The sequence below is a fragment of the Acipenser ruthenus genome, unplaced genomic scaffold (assembly GCF_902713425.1).
Source record: "Acipenser ruthenus unplaced genomic scaffold, fAciRut3.2 maternal haplotype, whole genome shotgun sequence".
Lineage (NCBI taxonomy): Eukaryota > Metazoa > Chordata > Actinopteri > Acipenseriformes > Acipenseridae > Acipenser > Acipenser ruthenus.
The window spans coordinates 239,398-255,939 of NW_026707521.1; the positions used below are offsets into that span (position 1 = coordinate 239,398).

General features: G+C 45.8%; 3 non-coding genes across 3 annotated transcripts; 1 reads left to right on the plus strand and 2 right to left on the minus strand.

Moving 5' to 3' along the window:
- Positions 1 to 6,086: 6,086 nt before the first annotated feature.
- On the plus strand, positions 6,087 to 6,158 carry trnae-uuc (transfer RNA glutamic acid (anticodon UUC)). Its single transcript has one exon. It is a non-coding gene; the product is annotated as a tRNA-Glu (tRNA).
- A 2,134-nt stretch (positions 6,159 to 8,292) lies between these two features.
- On the minus strand, positions 8,293 to 8,364 carry trnaw-cca (transfer RNA tryptophan (anticodon CCA)). The gene has a single exon. It is a non-coding gene; the product is annotated as a tRNA-Trp (tRNA).
- A 397-nt stretch (positions 8,365 to 8,761) lies between these two features.
- trnae-uuc (transfer RNA glutamic acid (anticodon UUC)) lies at positions 8,762 to 8,833 on the minus strand. The gene has a single exon. It is a non-coding gene; the product is annotated as a tRNA-Glu (tRNA).
- Positions 8,834 to 16,542: the final 7,709 nt, after the last annotated feature.

A 16,542-nucleotide genomic window follows, 5' to 3' on the forward strand; every position in this document is an offset into this window, starting at 1 on the left:
GGTGTTGTCTGACCGCACTAACACGTGCTTGCCTAGAAGCACTGGCAAGAAGTGCCGCAGTGCAAGGTCCACCGCTCTGAGTTCCAGAGCATTGATGTGGGCCGACCTCCAGGGTCCTGACCACACTCCGCGAGTCCCCGACCCGTTCCAGACTGCTCCCCAACCTTGGTTGGAAGCGTCGGTCGTAATAACCTCCCTTCGGAAGATGGGACCCAAGCGTACGCCCTGGCGGATGTTCGACGGAACTTTCCACCAGCGCAGTGCTTCCCAGCAGGTTCGGGATACCCTCAACCTGCGGTGTTTGTCTCTCCGCGGATGCAACACGAAGGCATTGAAGCAGGCCTGCAGAGGTCTCTGGTGTAGTAAGCCCAAAGGAAGGGCTTGCGAGGCGGCAGCCATCAACCCCAGCATGCACTGACACAGCTCCATGCTGACTGTTTCTCTCAACCTGAATAGGGAGAGACACCGCTCCAGTGAGGCAACTCTTTGTGTCGACAGGGTCGCTTCCATGGACACAGAGTCCAGATGCAGACCCAAGAATTCGGTCTGTTGGCTCGGCACGAGGCGGCTCTTTTCTGAATTGACCTTTAGACCTAGCCGCTGAAGATGGTCTGTAACCATCACTGTGTGCTGTGCCAACTGCTCCTTTGACTGCGCGCAGACGAGCCAGTCGTCCAGATAGTTCAGCAGTCGGATGCCTTGAGCCCGCAAGGGGGCTAAAATGGCGTCCATACACTTCAAAAAGGTTCGAGGAGCTAGAGACAGGCCGAATGGCAGGACACAAAACTCGTAGACCCTGCTCTGAAATGTGAAACGTAGGTACTTCCTGTGACCTGGACAGATGGGAACGTGAAAGTATGCATCTGTGAGGTCTACGGTGGTAAACCAGTCGCCCTGCCGGACAGACTGGACAATGTGCCTGTGCGTAAGCATCTTGAACGACAACACCCGTAGGTATTTGTTCAGTAGTCGCAGATCTAAAATAGGGCAGAGCCCGTCGTCCTTTTTTGGCACTAGGAAGTACTTGGAGTAGAACCCCTGGTCGGTCAGAGCAGGGTCTACTAGTTGAATGGCACGCTTCTTGAGCAATGCCTGTATTTCTGCATTTAGAGCTGAGGACTGAACCGAGTCCTTCACTGCAGTTACCACCACTCCCCTGAAGGGGGGGAGGGGGGTTTAACCGGAATTGAAGGGTGTACCCGGTGAGTATAGTCTTGCGCACCCAGATGTCGTTGGTGCATTGTTGCCAGAACAGAAGCTGTGGAACAGTGTAGGGGTGGGTTAATGGCTGCCAGGGTTTCTCAGGGCTGCTTAGGCTGGGCTCGCTCACGAGGGGCCTGACCAGAGCCACGAGGGCGTGGTCTGCTACCTCCTCTGGGGCGCCACCCTCCGCGCTGCGGTCTTGCAAACGCGGGTTGGCTGTGTGCTGAAACCCCCAAAGGGGCGGTTTTACTGCCCTGTGGGTGCGCTTGCTGCTGCGGCGGTGCCCTGCGCCATTGGCGCTCCTGCGGCCGCCTTGGCTGGAAAGGCTTGCTTGGCCACATCTTAGCCAACTGCTGCGACGCCTCACGCGCCTTGACGGAGCGTTGCAGCATCTCCTCCACCGCTGGGCCAAACGTGTGCCCCGGGGATATAGGAGCATCTAGCAACGGGGCCTTATCAGGCTCCTGTACCCTGGCCTGTGAGAGCCAGAGCTGCCTCCTTGCCACTACAAGGGAAGCAATGCTCCTGCCCTGTGCTCGCGCATTCAGCTGAGCCAGCTTAACCAAAAGCTGTGCAACTGCACCCAGCTCGGTTCTAAGTCTGACGGATGGGGACTCAGGCAGGTCGCGAATCAGCGCCGCCTGGTAGACTGTCAGGAGGCTGGCCACGTTAGACAGTCTAACTGCCTCTGTAGCCGCGGCATAACCCTTTTTTAGGAGGGCCTCCGTAATCCTACACTGCCTGTTAGGGCAGGAAGGGTCCTTAGCCAGCCCCGATAATGTCGGCGCCTTTACTAGCACGGCGAACGCGGCGCCCACTGGCGGAAAGGACGCTAATCCAGCTTCGCTCGCCCCGTGCATGGTAAAAGCCGAAGCCTTGCGAGAAGTCGCCGGGGCGAAGGCCGGGGCTCCCCAGGTGGACTGCACCTCCTTAATAAAATCCGGGAATGCCGGGAGCATCCTGGACTGAAGCAGCGGAGCCGATGGCAACTCAAATAAAGAGTGTCGTGTTGGCTCTGACGCAGGCCAGTCCACGCCTAAGTGACGGGCTGCCCTCTCCACCACTGACCAGATAGGGTCATTAGTATCCAGCACTTCAGGGTCGTCCTGCCCAGAGTGCAGGGATGTCACCTCAGGCTCTGTGTCCTCAAAGAGCGGGACTGCATCAGATGCGTCCCTTGAGACAGCATCTGCGTCCCACTCTACTTCCTGGGGCACTGGTGGAGGAACCGTCAGCTGACTAGTGCTGGGTCCGGTTACTAGCTCTGGGGCCCGAGGCGCCACATTTGCTAGGGTCATGAGGAGGGATTGTTGTCCCATCATGAGCTCCATAAATTGTGACATCTTGGAGGTGAGCTCAGCCACCCCAGATGTGTCCTGGTAACGCCTACCCCTCCGAGGGGAGCAAGAATGCCTTCTCCGGCAAGCCGATCGAGACCTGGATCGAGACTCCCGAAGGGGGCGTGCCCTGCGAGAGGAGGGACTAACGGGAACGTTCCCGAGCACGCCTGGGTGGAGATCTCTGACCAGCTGAAGGCTGGGAAGATGGGCTCAGAGGGAGCTGAGACGTCGCCGGCAGCGACACGATCGATGACGGTGGGGCCGAGACGGTGTGGGACGAACCCAAGGATGGGGAACGACCTCCAACTGCCTTCCTCGCTCTCTGGCGAAGGGTGCGTGTCTGAAACCCTGCACATAGCTGGCAGTATACCCTATCTGCCAGGGCAGATGCGGCATGGTCCGGCCCCAAGCATGCGACGCAGTCTCATTGAGGGTCGCTGGCAGGCAACTTGGCCTGACAGGTCACGCAACGGTGGAACCCAGACATAGTAGAACGCCGAAGCGTCTAGTATTGACGTCAAGCACCAAAGAGTGTGCGTCGAGCACTGTCGCGTCAAACGCCGAGGTGCGCGCGTCGAGCGCCGAGGTGCGTGCGTCGAGCGTCAAGGGTGCGTCGAGCGCCGAGCACCGAGCGTCGAGCGCCGAATCACCGAGCGTCGAGCGCCGAGCACCGAGCGTCGAGCGCCGAGCACCGAGCGTCGAGCGTCGAGCACCGAGCGTCGAGCGTCGAGCACCGAGCGTCGAGCGTCGAGCGCCGAGCACCGAGCGTCGAGCGCCGAATCACCGAGCGTCGAGCGCCGAGCACCGAGCGTCGAGCGTCGAGCGCCGAGCACCGAGCGTCGAGCGCCGAGCACCGAGCACCGAGCGTCGAGCACCGAGCACCGAGCGTCGAGCACCGAGCACCGAGCGTCGAGCGTCGAGCACCGAGCGTCGAGCGTCGAGCGCCGAGCACCGAGCGTCGAGCGCCGAATCACCGAGCGTCGAGCGTCGAGCGCCGAGCGTCGAGCGTCGAGCGCCGAGCACCGAGCGTCGAGCGCCGAGCACCGAGCACCGAGCGTCGAGCGCCGAAGCGTCGAGCACCGAGCGTCGAGCACCGAGCACCGAGCGTCGAGCACCGAGCACCGAGCGTCGAGCGTCGAGCACCGAGCGTCGAGCGTCGAGCGCCGAGCACCGAGCGTCGAGCGCCGAATCACCGAGCGTCGAGCGCCGAGCACCGAGCGTCGAGCGTCGAGCGCCGAGCACCGAGCGTCGAGCGCCGAGCACCGAGCACCGAGCGTCGAGCGCCGAAGCGTCGAGCACCGAGCGTCGAGCGCCGAGCACCGAGCGTCGAGCACCGAGCACCGAGCACCGAGCGTCGAGCGCCGAAGCGTCGAGCACCGAGCGTCGAGCGTCGAGCACCGAGCACCAAGCGCTGATGGAACGTGCACCGAGCGTTGAGCACCGAGCGTCGAGCGCCGAAGCGTCGAGCACCGAGCGTCGAGCGTCGAGCGCCGAGCACCGAGCGTCGAGCGCCGAGCACCGAGCACCGAGCGTCGAGCGCCGAAGCGTCGAGCACCGAGCGTCGAGCGTCGAGCACCGAGCACCAAGCGCTGATGGAACGTGCACCGAGCGTTGAGCACCGAGCGCCGAAGCGTCGAGCGTCGAGCACTGAGCCCCAAGTGCAGAAGCACTAAGCACCAAGCGCAGAAGCGCTGCACAAAGCGCCGAAGCGCTGCACCAAGCGCACAAGCGCTGACACCAAAAGTGCCGGAGCGTGAGCGCTGAAGAGCGAGTACCGAGCGTGGAACGCTAGCACAGACGCCTAAGCATCAGCTGACCCGCCAAGCGGAGACGCTAAGTGCTGGTACAGTGTCTGATGCTGTGCAAAAGGTGCTGGGGATTTTGCACGTTGGTGGTTGTCTTCCTCTGTATAGTGAAAGGGAATTTTTTTTTTTTTTTTGTGGACGCTGCAGAAGGTAAGGGAGTGTAGTGCAATACCACGTGGCGGGAACGCGCCGCGGGGGGGAACACTGCAGAGCAGACTACCCGCACACACACACGGTCTAGCCTAAGTTAGACCGAGGATGCAAAATGCGCGTGGGCCAAGGCCAACGCAATACGCGTCCGAACACACAATATACAATATATATAACAATATATATATATACAATAAAATATAAATATATATACAAAATATATATATACAAAAAACCCACACAATAATAATTAAAGGAATAGAGGAAAGATGGAGACCACGAAGAACGCGATGCCGAAGCAAAGCGAAAAGGAATATATAATGTTAAACAATATATAATCCTAAATAATAATACAATAACAATAATAATAAACAATAATAACTCCGGAGAGTATGACTGAAATAAACACGGAGAAGGGGATAAACCAGCTTCTCAAGCCTAAGCTTTAGTGAGTACAGTCAGTTAAATAGCTCTAAGTCCTACCGCTACTGATGCTGAAGGCAAAAGAGGAAGTGACTCTCCGCGCGCTGCGTATAGTAAGCTCCCAGGGGGGCGGGCTTACACGGCAGCTTGCGCGGAGGCCTATCGGCAGCTTTGACATAAAGCTCAGCCAATCCCTACTGCCTGACGGCAATGTCCCATACCTTGATGGTTATTTTCGACTTGAAAGGGAACTAACTTGCTGCAGCACTCTAGCACAAGCAAGGACTTTGTAAAGAATTGTGTGTTTTGGTTTCCAAATGGAGGCGTGGGTGCAAATCTCACTTCTGACAGTTGACTTTTACTTATTTTTAAAATGAATAAATGTGTTCATTTTATTATAAAAGATTTTCAAGGAAAACAACAGCTGATACCAAACTCTTGTCAGCACTCAATACCATTTTAATTTCTGCCTCGTCAAACAAGCTCGAGCCACAGCACACAGTGCTGCTGCATCGGGACACAGAGGTGGATTTTAAAGCGACTGAATCAACGAGCTGAGACTACTTTTTGAAGAAATTGAAAACATACCTCTAGTCGAAATATTTGCTATTTAGTTAATCCATTTATTTTTTGAATTTGCAAATGGCAGACTACATTGCCAAAAATCTGACAATCTGAATTGCTCATATCAAGCTGCGATGTAGCCTATGAGAATCACTGGCATAATTCGAGGGGAATTAGCTCAAATGGTAGAGCGCTCGCTTCGCATGCGAGAAGTAGCGGGATCGATGCCCGCATTCTCCAAATAGTTTTAATATATCTGCGTATTTAGTCCCAACGCATTATGGAGATACATACAGTGTGACAATTCTTTGTAACAGAGTCGCCCGCCCTACATGTGTATTTTAAAGCAGTCTGCTAATTTGTAATATTCCCGCAGACTGAAAAACTGCAGTGCGCCCTCCATCGTATGCCTTGCGAGAAGCACAAAGGGAGATTTTTTATATTTTTTAGCAATTGAAGAGTTTGTGTTAATTGAGAATAAATATAAATGGCTTGAAGTTTGCTTTAATTTGTAACGTGTTTGTAATGAATTAGTGGTTTTTTACTATCATTGTACTGTATACTAGCTACTGTTGCATGTCCAGGCGCTTGTTACTCAGCTTCCCATATGGTCTAGCGGTTAGGATTCCTGGTATTCACCCAGGTGGCCCGGGTTCGACTCCCGGTATGGGAACTTCTTTGTTATTGTCATTTTGTTACAAAACTGTGGTCATGTGTAATGTTTTTTCATTATGATGATAAACCTACAGTTACTTTAAATTATATATATATATATATATATATATATATATATATACACACATACACAGAATGATGCAATGTATTTGTCTCTATTCACATCACCTCACATTTCACTGGTTGCCTACGAGGGCTTGAGAGGTGTGACGTAAAAGTGAGAGAGAAAGAGCAAAGTTTAAACACATAACATACAACAATCTGACACTCGCTCCCGACGGGTCAAGCAGCATCCTCTGGCTGCTGGGCATTTAGTGGAACAAGAGACAGGAAGGGGACCAACAGGACAAAAGGACAGATCCTTCGCAACTCAGTGCGGCATCCTCAGGCAGCTAAGCTGTCAGCTGGGCAGCGTGGAGAGCTTAGGAAATGTGTCTCGGGTCCGTTTAGGAGAGACAAAAACAGAGAACCCCCTCCGTTTAGGACAGACGGAAACAGAGAAACGATGGAATGCTGTCAGTAGTGTGCAGTGGCCTGCTATGGAGAGCAGAGAGCTGCTGAATGCAGTGGAAATTGGTATTTGAGAGTTAAGGCGTTTAAGATGATGTCGGAGATGGGTCTGCCTTTGGGCAGAGATGAATAATGCGTAGATCTGAGGCCTCTGCACAACCTGAGAGGATGAGAATGCGTTGCTCGGAGGCTGCTGCAAAACCTATTGATTTGATCAGGAGCAGTCTAAGAGTGTATTGTCTATTGCGGTGTTGGAGGACTCTTGACTGAAATGTTGATAATCGTAGGACATAGTTTCCGTATGTGCCTGGAAGCTCAAATTGAATGAAATGGACTTTGAAAGTTGTATTAAGTGCCTTGATGAAGTTGGGGGCAAATGACGAAGTGCAAATCCGGGAGCAAGAAGGTTGCAGGAATGGCCTGATGCAAGGAAGCTGGAAAATTAATGTGACAGTGGATTCTTAACATCTCAGAAAGCTGATAAGCATGGCTTCATGACCAGATCCTCGAAGGGAGGGGTTTTGATTTGAAATAATCAAGTTAATATATGAAGCAAAAGAGGTTGAGGCAGGAAGGGACTGAGAATCCCTCGGAAAGACAACGAACTGCAGGAATTGATAGAAAGTTTGGAGTGTGCGAGATTCGCAGCGATAGCAAATCAGTTTAAATTATGTAGTTTGTGGTGTTATGCTGCCATCTAGAGGTTGCGATTGGAATTGAAACTACTGGCTTCAGTGAAGCAGGGTACCATATATTTGGTTATTGCGATTAAAATCCTTGTCTATGGATAAAACGTTTGCTTTAGAACAGTTAGTGATGATATAAGTAAGTTAACGTAGGTCTAGAAGAGGAGCCTGCAGTATTTAGATGTCATAATTCGGCGAGTTGAAGCTCTCATGTTGCAAAAGCGCAGCAGCAGGAGCCAGAAGATTGCAGTAGTGAGGCACAGGCTCGCATTGCCTGTTAAAGCTGCCTGGTCGCCATGGCAACTTACCACTCCCAGTAGTCACTCGATGAGGCGTTGCCGTGGTAACCATGGTCTGTGAGGCGCCGGTGTGAAAGAGTTGCAGTGCAGCGGTGACGTCGGAACAGTCTTTCTGATGAGAACGCAGAGCAAGCTGAGAATGACGCTGCGCTTTGAACGGCGCTGTAGCTGTGCTGGAGACACGAGGGAGCAGAGAAGACTAACGATGGAGCTCCTGCAGAAAAATACAAAATCTGAATGATGAAAAGAATCACCTGAGCAGGTAGGGAAATAGCTGATATTGTCTACCAGCGCTGAGCAGAGAAATGACCTGCAGTGAAAGGAGCGAACAACAAAAAAACAAACACAGACCAAAAACAAACACAGACGAAGGGCAGAAGCAGTGCTGGGTGTATAAATAGAAAAGAAGGAGAGATTGACATGCAAGCTACCTAACGGGATTGCCCATACTGCTCTGGTCACGCCCTTTTTACCTGAACAAACACAGCAGCGCAAGATAATGGCGGAGAGACTGGAACTTGATTGAAATTTGTTTGTCGCTATATAATCAATAAATTGTATAAATAAATGTCCGGAGACATTCAAATCCAGGCACGTTAAAAAATGAAATATAGTGGAATAGAAATAAAGACGGCTTTGACCTCGACGTGATTTGAACACGCAACCTTCTGATCTGGAGTCAGACGCGCTACCGTTGCGCCACGAAGTCCTGGCATAGTGCATGCTTGTTATGCAATCCTAGAGTGCACAGCGTGACGTGACAGAATGCAATAATGTGTTAATTTACCAAAAAAAGAAACATAAATAAATGTGTAGGTATTTATTTGTGAATAAACTATCTTGCTTCTATGATGGGACCGGAGACCTTACATCCGCAATCTAATGATCGTCCCACCCCAGAGAGACTTTGTCTTGACCAGGGATTAATATAATTTAAAAACAAACTGCAATGGTTCCACGCGATGGGAATGTGAATAGAGTCAAATACATTTGCATCATTCTGTATATATATAATATATATTTTGAGTAACTGTAGCTTTATTATCATATTTAAGACATATTACACATGACCACAGTTCTGTAACAAAATGACAATAACAAGAACGTTCCCATACCGGGAGTCGAACCCGGGCCGCCTGGGTGAAAACCAGGAATCCTAACCGCTAGACCATATGGGAAGCTGAGGAACAAAATCATGGACATGCAACAGTAGCTAGTATACAGTACAATGATTGGTAAAAACACAAGAACCGATATTTCATTATAAACACGTTACAAATGAAAGCAAACTTCAAGCCATTTATTTTTATTCTCAATTAACACAAAATCTTTAATTGCTAATAAATAAATAAATAAATAAATAAATAAATAAATAAATAAATAAATAATTTCCCTTTGTGCTTCTCGGAAGACATACGATGGACTTCGCACTGCAGTTTTTCAGTCTGGGGAATATTAAATATTAGGAGACTGTGCTTTAAAATACACATGTAGGGCGGGCGTCTCTGTTACAAAGAATTGTCACACTTTGTATTTATCTCCATAATGCGTTGGGACTAAATATGCAGATACATTAAAACTATTTGGAGAATGCGGGCATCGATCCCGCTACTTCTCGCATGCTAAGCGAGCGCTCTACCATTTGAGCTAAATCCCCTTAAATTGTGCAAGCGATTCTCTTGGGCTACATCGCAGCTTGATATGAACAATTCAGATTGTCCAATGTAGTCTGCCATTTGAAAATTCAAAACATTTTTTTTAAATTAAATAGCAAATATATCGACGAGAGGCATGTTTTCAATTTCTTTAAAAAGTAGTCTCAGCTCGTTGATTCAGTCGCTTTGAAATCCACCTCTGTATCCCGATGCAGCAGCGCTGTGTGTTGTGGCTCGAGCTTGTTTGACGAGGCAGACAATGCAAAAATGCCAATACTTGCTTTTGTATCACGCGACAAACTTAAGGTATGCTTTAACGGCTTGGCTGTCTCAAGTTAGTTTGTATTGTTAATGTAACACCTCGTTGTTGCCCAGTCATTGTATCATATGAAGTAGAGCTTGCCAGTTGGGGGCGATGGTCTGCCAATAAAAGATAAGACTATATTTGCAAGGATCATTTCTAGAGTGAAAATGTTTTGAAGGGATTGGTCTCGGTATCCACCAGGAGGAGTGGGAGTGTTTTCTTCTCAGCACCGAGCTGACAATAAGTTCAGTTGTTTAAATCATTAAGCAAATTTCAAATGGATCACTGCTAATGTTAAAACAATTTAAGAACACTTTAAACAGTAATGTGATTTGCACTACGCAGGACTAGATTGAGCTTAAATAAAGACATTACATCTGAAAATAACTTGTGCTTATGTCACAGGGTGACAATGTTTATAACTTTTTTTTTTTTCTTTAGCACTTTTATTCTAGGTATCTTAAAGCACCTTATAAGATTACTGTATTAGTTGTATATTAAAGGAAATGAAAGTTTAGGAACCATTTGATTGCAAATAACAACCACGTTTATAATATATAAATGTTTTGGAAGACTTTCACGATATGATTGAACGTTTGTTAATCGTTTTTGCAGCTGCCAGAGGTACACACAGTAAGACTGCACGAGTTATTTGAGAGTTGTTTTGAGCACGTTTTATAAAATGTTGTATTGGTTTGGTATTTTAAGTTCGATTTTGCTTTACTTGGAGTGAATTGTATGTATTATATTTTTATTATTATGATGGTATGCACACGTTTTTTTATTATATTAAATTTGGTCTTACCTTGTGTCTTGGTATGAAACGGCGTCTAGGCTGGGATGGAGCTGAGAGCGAGTGATGTCACTTCCAGTGGGAGGTTTTAAGTAATTTCCGCAATGATGCTGGGAAATGTAGTTTGTACAAATACTGTTAATGGGTCTTGCCAATTGATTCGCTCTGGATAGTTAAGGGAGGAGTTTGATGGATATAAAAGAGCGGCGATAGAGACAACGTGGAGAACTGCGAGAGACGGGGAGTGTGCCACAGAAGAGAGCCAGAGAGCCAGAGAGCCAGAGAGCCAGAGAGCCAGAGAGCCAGAGAGCCAGAGAGCCAGAGAGCCAGAGAGCCAGAGAGCCAGAGAGCCAGAGAGCCAGAGAGCCAGAGAGCCAGAGAGCCAGAGAGCCAGAGAGCCAGAGAGCCAGAGAGCCAGAGAGCCAGAGAGCCGGCAGAGGAGAGCTGCAAGAGCCACAGGAGTTCCTGAGAGAGCAGAGACGTGGAGAACAGAGGCTGGGATCCAAGAGGAATTTTCAGGACTAAATGTATTAGTAGAACAAGCAGGCTGTACTGGAGAGTGGATTCAGGACTAAAAGAGTGCAGTTTAAAAGGGAAGTAGCCGGACCACTTTTAATGATTAGTACATTGCCTAATAGGGTTTATGACCCGCTTGCTGTTTAGGGACCCTAGTGCACCTTTATATTTTCTCTTCTAGAGTGATACCTGTGTTTTTAAAAGGAGATAAACCCAATATTTGGTATTTGCCTGTAACTTGTAATTTATGGTTCTTGCACCTGTTCTATTGATATAAATATCTGATAGAGAGTGGCATTTTGGGGTGTTGCATTTTAAATTACCTGTGGCTATAGGTTGTGCTCTTAAATATATGGATTGGTATAGTTAACTATAAAGTAATATATTTTAATCTCTGTTGGGGTGTTCTGTATACTGCATAATTGTGAGTCACTCAGTGCTGTTGCTTTTTTTTCTGTCTCCAGGGGGGGTGCCTGCCATATCCAGGGAGGAGCTTGGCACCAGTGTGGGGGGGGGGTCACTAGCTGCACCTTTTCCTGGAGCGGTTGATGAGGATCCAGTGGTGTCTATTGTGACTTTGGCCTGAAATTCATTTCTTTTGTATACTTTTGCACCCTAGCAAAGTAGTGGGTGCTTTTATTTTCTTTTGATACTTTGTGCACTAGTAAATTGGTGTGTGCCTTGTGTTTTTTATTTTTATTTTTGGTAACCCCTGGTACTATTGAAATTGTATTATCATATTTTAATGATTTTATAAGGATAATAAACATTGTTTATTGCGAAATGGTACAACTGTCTGCCTTTCTTGTCATGGTCGATCTGTTCTGAGTTCCAACTGGTCATAATTACGAACCTGTGTTGTGTTTTAGTGTTGCTAGGGTCCTTGTGCCCCATAAATTTAGTCACTAGGTGGCGTAGTTGGCTACTGTTTGAATTTATTTCCCAAAAGTGTCCCGTGACAACTGCACACAGGCAATACATTTCTCCCGCCTTCCTTTCTATATTGGTTAATTGTGGGCTCTAGTTTTTTTTTTTTTTTTTTAACATCACCGAGTCCCTTGCCCCTGTGCAACCACAATGTAGAAACATATAGAGAATGTATGGGAATGGTCAATAAATATCACTGCTGTTTCTCTTAAAGCGTGTTTATTTATTTATAATACTGGGCCCTGTCTTAATACTGTATTACATTCTGAATATGAATATAGCTGAATTATTAATTGTTGATAATACTTAGAATACCAGATACATATTTAGCATTAAAAAGCAATACATGTGATTTATTTAACAGTCGTTCATTATTTTGTGTATCAGCCGCCACACAAAGCTGAGCGCAGTGCGGTATACTGTAATGATGCTCCAGTCAGTCTGCCCGGACTGCACCTGAACCATCTTAAAAACACGAAGCCACCAATAAGCTAATTTGTAAAAGTTAGTAAAGAATTGAGCTAATATAACGAAGCTAAATTTGAACTCCTAGCTGGAGCAACGAGAGAGGGCGAGAGGGCGGTGCAGAGAAGGAGGGGGAGACGCTGCTAGGCAACCGGCTCGTGAACATTCCACTCAGCTGAGCAGAGACCGTTAGGATTTAAAAATGCGAACGTTCCGAGCGGCGTTAGGCGCTTCGTTAAATTAACACACCGTTGCCGGCATTTTAATTTGGAAGAAAACCATATTTTAAATACTGAAACAGCACTGTATTAAAAAAAAATCCTTTACTTCAGTTCCAGATCGTTTTCCAACAAATAAAAGGAAGTGCGTATTTATGATAAGTATATTTGTTATGATATTAAGACTAAACAAATGTGCTACAGTTTGGTGTATAATTTATTTATTTATTACATGTTGTAGTATTTCTTTTTTTAATATTGTATTGTTTTCACAAAATAACATCCATACATTATCAGTTCATCTGCTAGAGTAATCAAATCACAAATATTACTCGTCAGTAATTCATACATATAATTTAAAATTAAGGCTGGATTAAAGTTTAACCAAATAAATAAGTAAATACATTAATAACGACATGAAACAAAAATACGTTTTGGTAGCTCATAAGTAGTCCTATTTAAATTACAAAATGCGACCTGTTTTAGAAATTGATTTATATACTACCTGCCATTTAAATCTAAATTATATTTAAAATTGTTTGAGGGGCAGACTAGCATAGATGATTTCTAAAAGCCATTAATATGCTAAATTATAACACCATATTAGCACTCTGGGAAATATAGAAATTGATCATTTGTAATGAATTAGCTGTAAGATTATTTAGATAAATAATCAGAATTATGGACACATGGATTTTTGATTAAACTATACCCACATGTATTTTTGTTTCATGTCGTAATTTATTTATTAATTTTATTTTAACCTCTTGCTGGTGCCACGGCTTGTCTCTGTATCTATTCACTGATATTTGAGGTTTTGTTTAGTACACACTAGCAGGTGATCTGATAATCTTATTGATGTTATTTTGTGAAAACAATAACACGTTAATACTGTGCTACAAAAAATGGCTCGACGTGTTGTAACTTGTGCGGGTGATGTCATGGGTTGTCATGGCAGCGCCGATCATCACGGGAGGGGTTATCAGTGGTTGTCAGAGAAACGCTGGAGTTCCGCTGGCTTCCGAGGATCCAACCCGAATATCTAAATCAATACAGTGACAACAAAGGAATGTGACATATAAACCTAATGACTACATTAATGAAGCAGTAATACTCGACAGGGTGTGTGTGTTATCATGAGGTAATATCACCACGCCTTGGGTGCATAGGGAGGCACTAGACGAAGTCGAGTTCTTCAACCGCCCAGGAAGTGGTGATATATCTCATGATAACACACAGACCCTGGAGTGTATTATTGCTCTTATTAAATGGGGCTATGAGTGTGGTGTTGTTGGTAAATAAAGAAGACTTTAAACCTTATTTTAATAATTTTTATTTGTGTCACCTTCCACTGAGAGAAGTAGTTCCACAGTATCTAAAAATGGTTTTATTAACAATTAAATATTTGATTTTAAACCGTTTTGTATAATATTTTCTTTTTCGGGGCTTCGCTAATAGCTTCTTGTTCAGTCTTTGTAGATATTGAACTGGATCATTGTTTCAACGTGCATGTCTGGGTTTTGTCCAGTAGATGGCGCTGCTGCTGCTGTTGTGATGTTTTGTTTAGCAGAATGCAGTTCACGTACCGTGTTACAAACGGGACGGCGCTGCACAGAGCGGTACAAACTGTGCAATTAAGTAGCGGTTTGTTGAACCAATTCCTCGAGTAAAATAAAAGACTCATGTGCACACACAGTGTTAAAACTGAAAAGCTAAACTAATACCTTACTTGGAGCTCTCACCAGGGACCACTTCCAGTAAAAGACGTATAAACCGCAGTGAACAAAATTAATACAAACTTGCATTCGTAACAAAAAACAAACATATTCGGTCCATATAAATCTACACACTTTTGTGATGCTAGAACAAGGTATATATATAAGGAGTGTTGATAATTTCACCCTAAACTTGCATACTGAAAGTAGCATGTCAAAGCAAGAAGGAATCTAATAAGTAGATTATGTCTGTGTAATCATAACTCAGAGGCAGACAGACCTATGGCATCACACATGGGACTACAGAAACTGGCAAGGGATTCTGGGAAGTGTAGTTTGTTTGCAGTTTTACCGTTTTGTGGCTGAATGCTGCATTAGCCACTACATTCGATTTTTTTTTTATCTAACGGGAGTATTACAAACTACACTAAGCAAAAATGTAAGAGATATATTAATGTTTTATATTTTGCATGTGTTTGGATTAATACTTAATATACTTAGTTTTTGTGAACACGATCACCCACAGAACTGTATAATAAAGTTTGTTTCTAGAATTCTGTTCTTTGCATGTGTGTGTTTTATAATATGCATACCTGTCAGCACTGAGCTTAAAAAATAAGGGAGACTGCATGGGGCAGAACTCTGAAACAGGCCTTCACGGGCAGGGTTACCATATGACTTCATGCACACTAGAACACACTGGGATAGTTTAGGCTCTTGAACTCACACCCCAATACATTGTGGGAAGTGTAGTCCTGCTGTGAACAGTGCCCAAGAGGTGTAGAATGTACCACAATGCATTGCAATTGGAAAAACCTGAATTGTCCCAATAAACAAGGAGTCACATGGTAACCAGAATGCATGCCTGCCACTGGCTTCCCATGGGCCCTAAAGTATGACCAATACAGACAGGAAGGAACTGCACTGCTGGAAATAGTGATTTTAGAACCTGAAATGTTAGCAAAAATAATTGCTTTTGCAAAAATGTATGTAGGAGCTGAACTGGAATTTTGATTATTTAAAAAAAAGGAATTGTCACGGATAGCAGAGTTGGGTGGAGGTGTAAAAATAATCAAGTCCAGACAATGGTATGATATGACACAAGTTGTTTTCTTTTCCTTTATTAGTGTCTGCAAACAGTGGTAATCAGGACAACAAACAAAAGAAAATGTCCAAACAAAAGAGAAACGCTAACTGAAATGTGGAGAGACAAAACAAACAAAGTAAAATTATCCAGACTCTGGGTGGCTGTCCTTGCCTTTCTGGTGTCCACCCTCCTGGTTGGCTGTCTCTTTTGAATTAGTTTGTTTATGTCTGTCAAAAAAGTCACAGTGAGCATTTGTTTGGTTTTGTCCCTCAGTACCTCTCCCACACTCCTTTGTGCTTTCAGATACCACCCTCGACTGCTACAACACGGCCCCCTTTTATGTGCTGCGGAACGCCCCCTGATCAGCGGAACACCAATCAGCAATTGCCATTTTAATCTCCTCCCAATTCTGGGACTTTGCAGGACATTCCGTGTTGTTGCCCTCAACAAAGATGGTGACCGTCCTTTCGGGACTCCCGCCCCAAAGGCAGAACTGCCACATCACACCATCTCTGTTGGGGCCTTCTAGGCTGGCTCACAGCCCCCTGACGGCTGGGAGAATGGCTTACAGCACGGGATCGCTTTATCTCATCACAGGAATGTATTCTTATTTAATTTATTTAGGTATGTATAATTATTATGGTTTATGGGTTGGTATGTGCTCCTTTTCTATGCACTGCACCCTCAAGTGGTAGTTTTCTTTATAGCTAATGAATTACAGAATTCAGTGTGAAAAGTAAACAATAAAGAACACAGATGACACAGTGAGGAGGAGCAGCAGCAAATACAGTTCAACTGAAGACAATTAGTTTGTACTTTTGAAAGGAGTTCCTGGTATGGAACATATTGCTGTACACACCTGGAATTATTCTAGAAGTTAAGAGCTGGAAGTGATGTGAAGCACAGTGACTGTATGATGAGTCGTAATGTAGAGGATACCTAGCCTACAAAAACTAACAAGTGGGAAAATCATTTATGAAGCCACCACAATGTAAATTTAAAGAGACAAGAGAATCTGTCAGGGAGAAGGGCCCAACATAAGGGAAAGTGGACAAGCCTGGCTTTGGTGGACTGCTTTTAACTTTACACCAGCTTTTGTTTTCAAATGAACCCCCCCTCCATTACCATTTCTACACACGAGGCTTCAAAATAATTAACAGTTAAACGTATATTATTAAATCAGTGAAGCAGGGCTATAGTTTGTTTC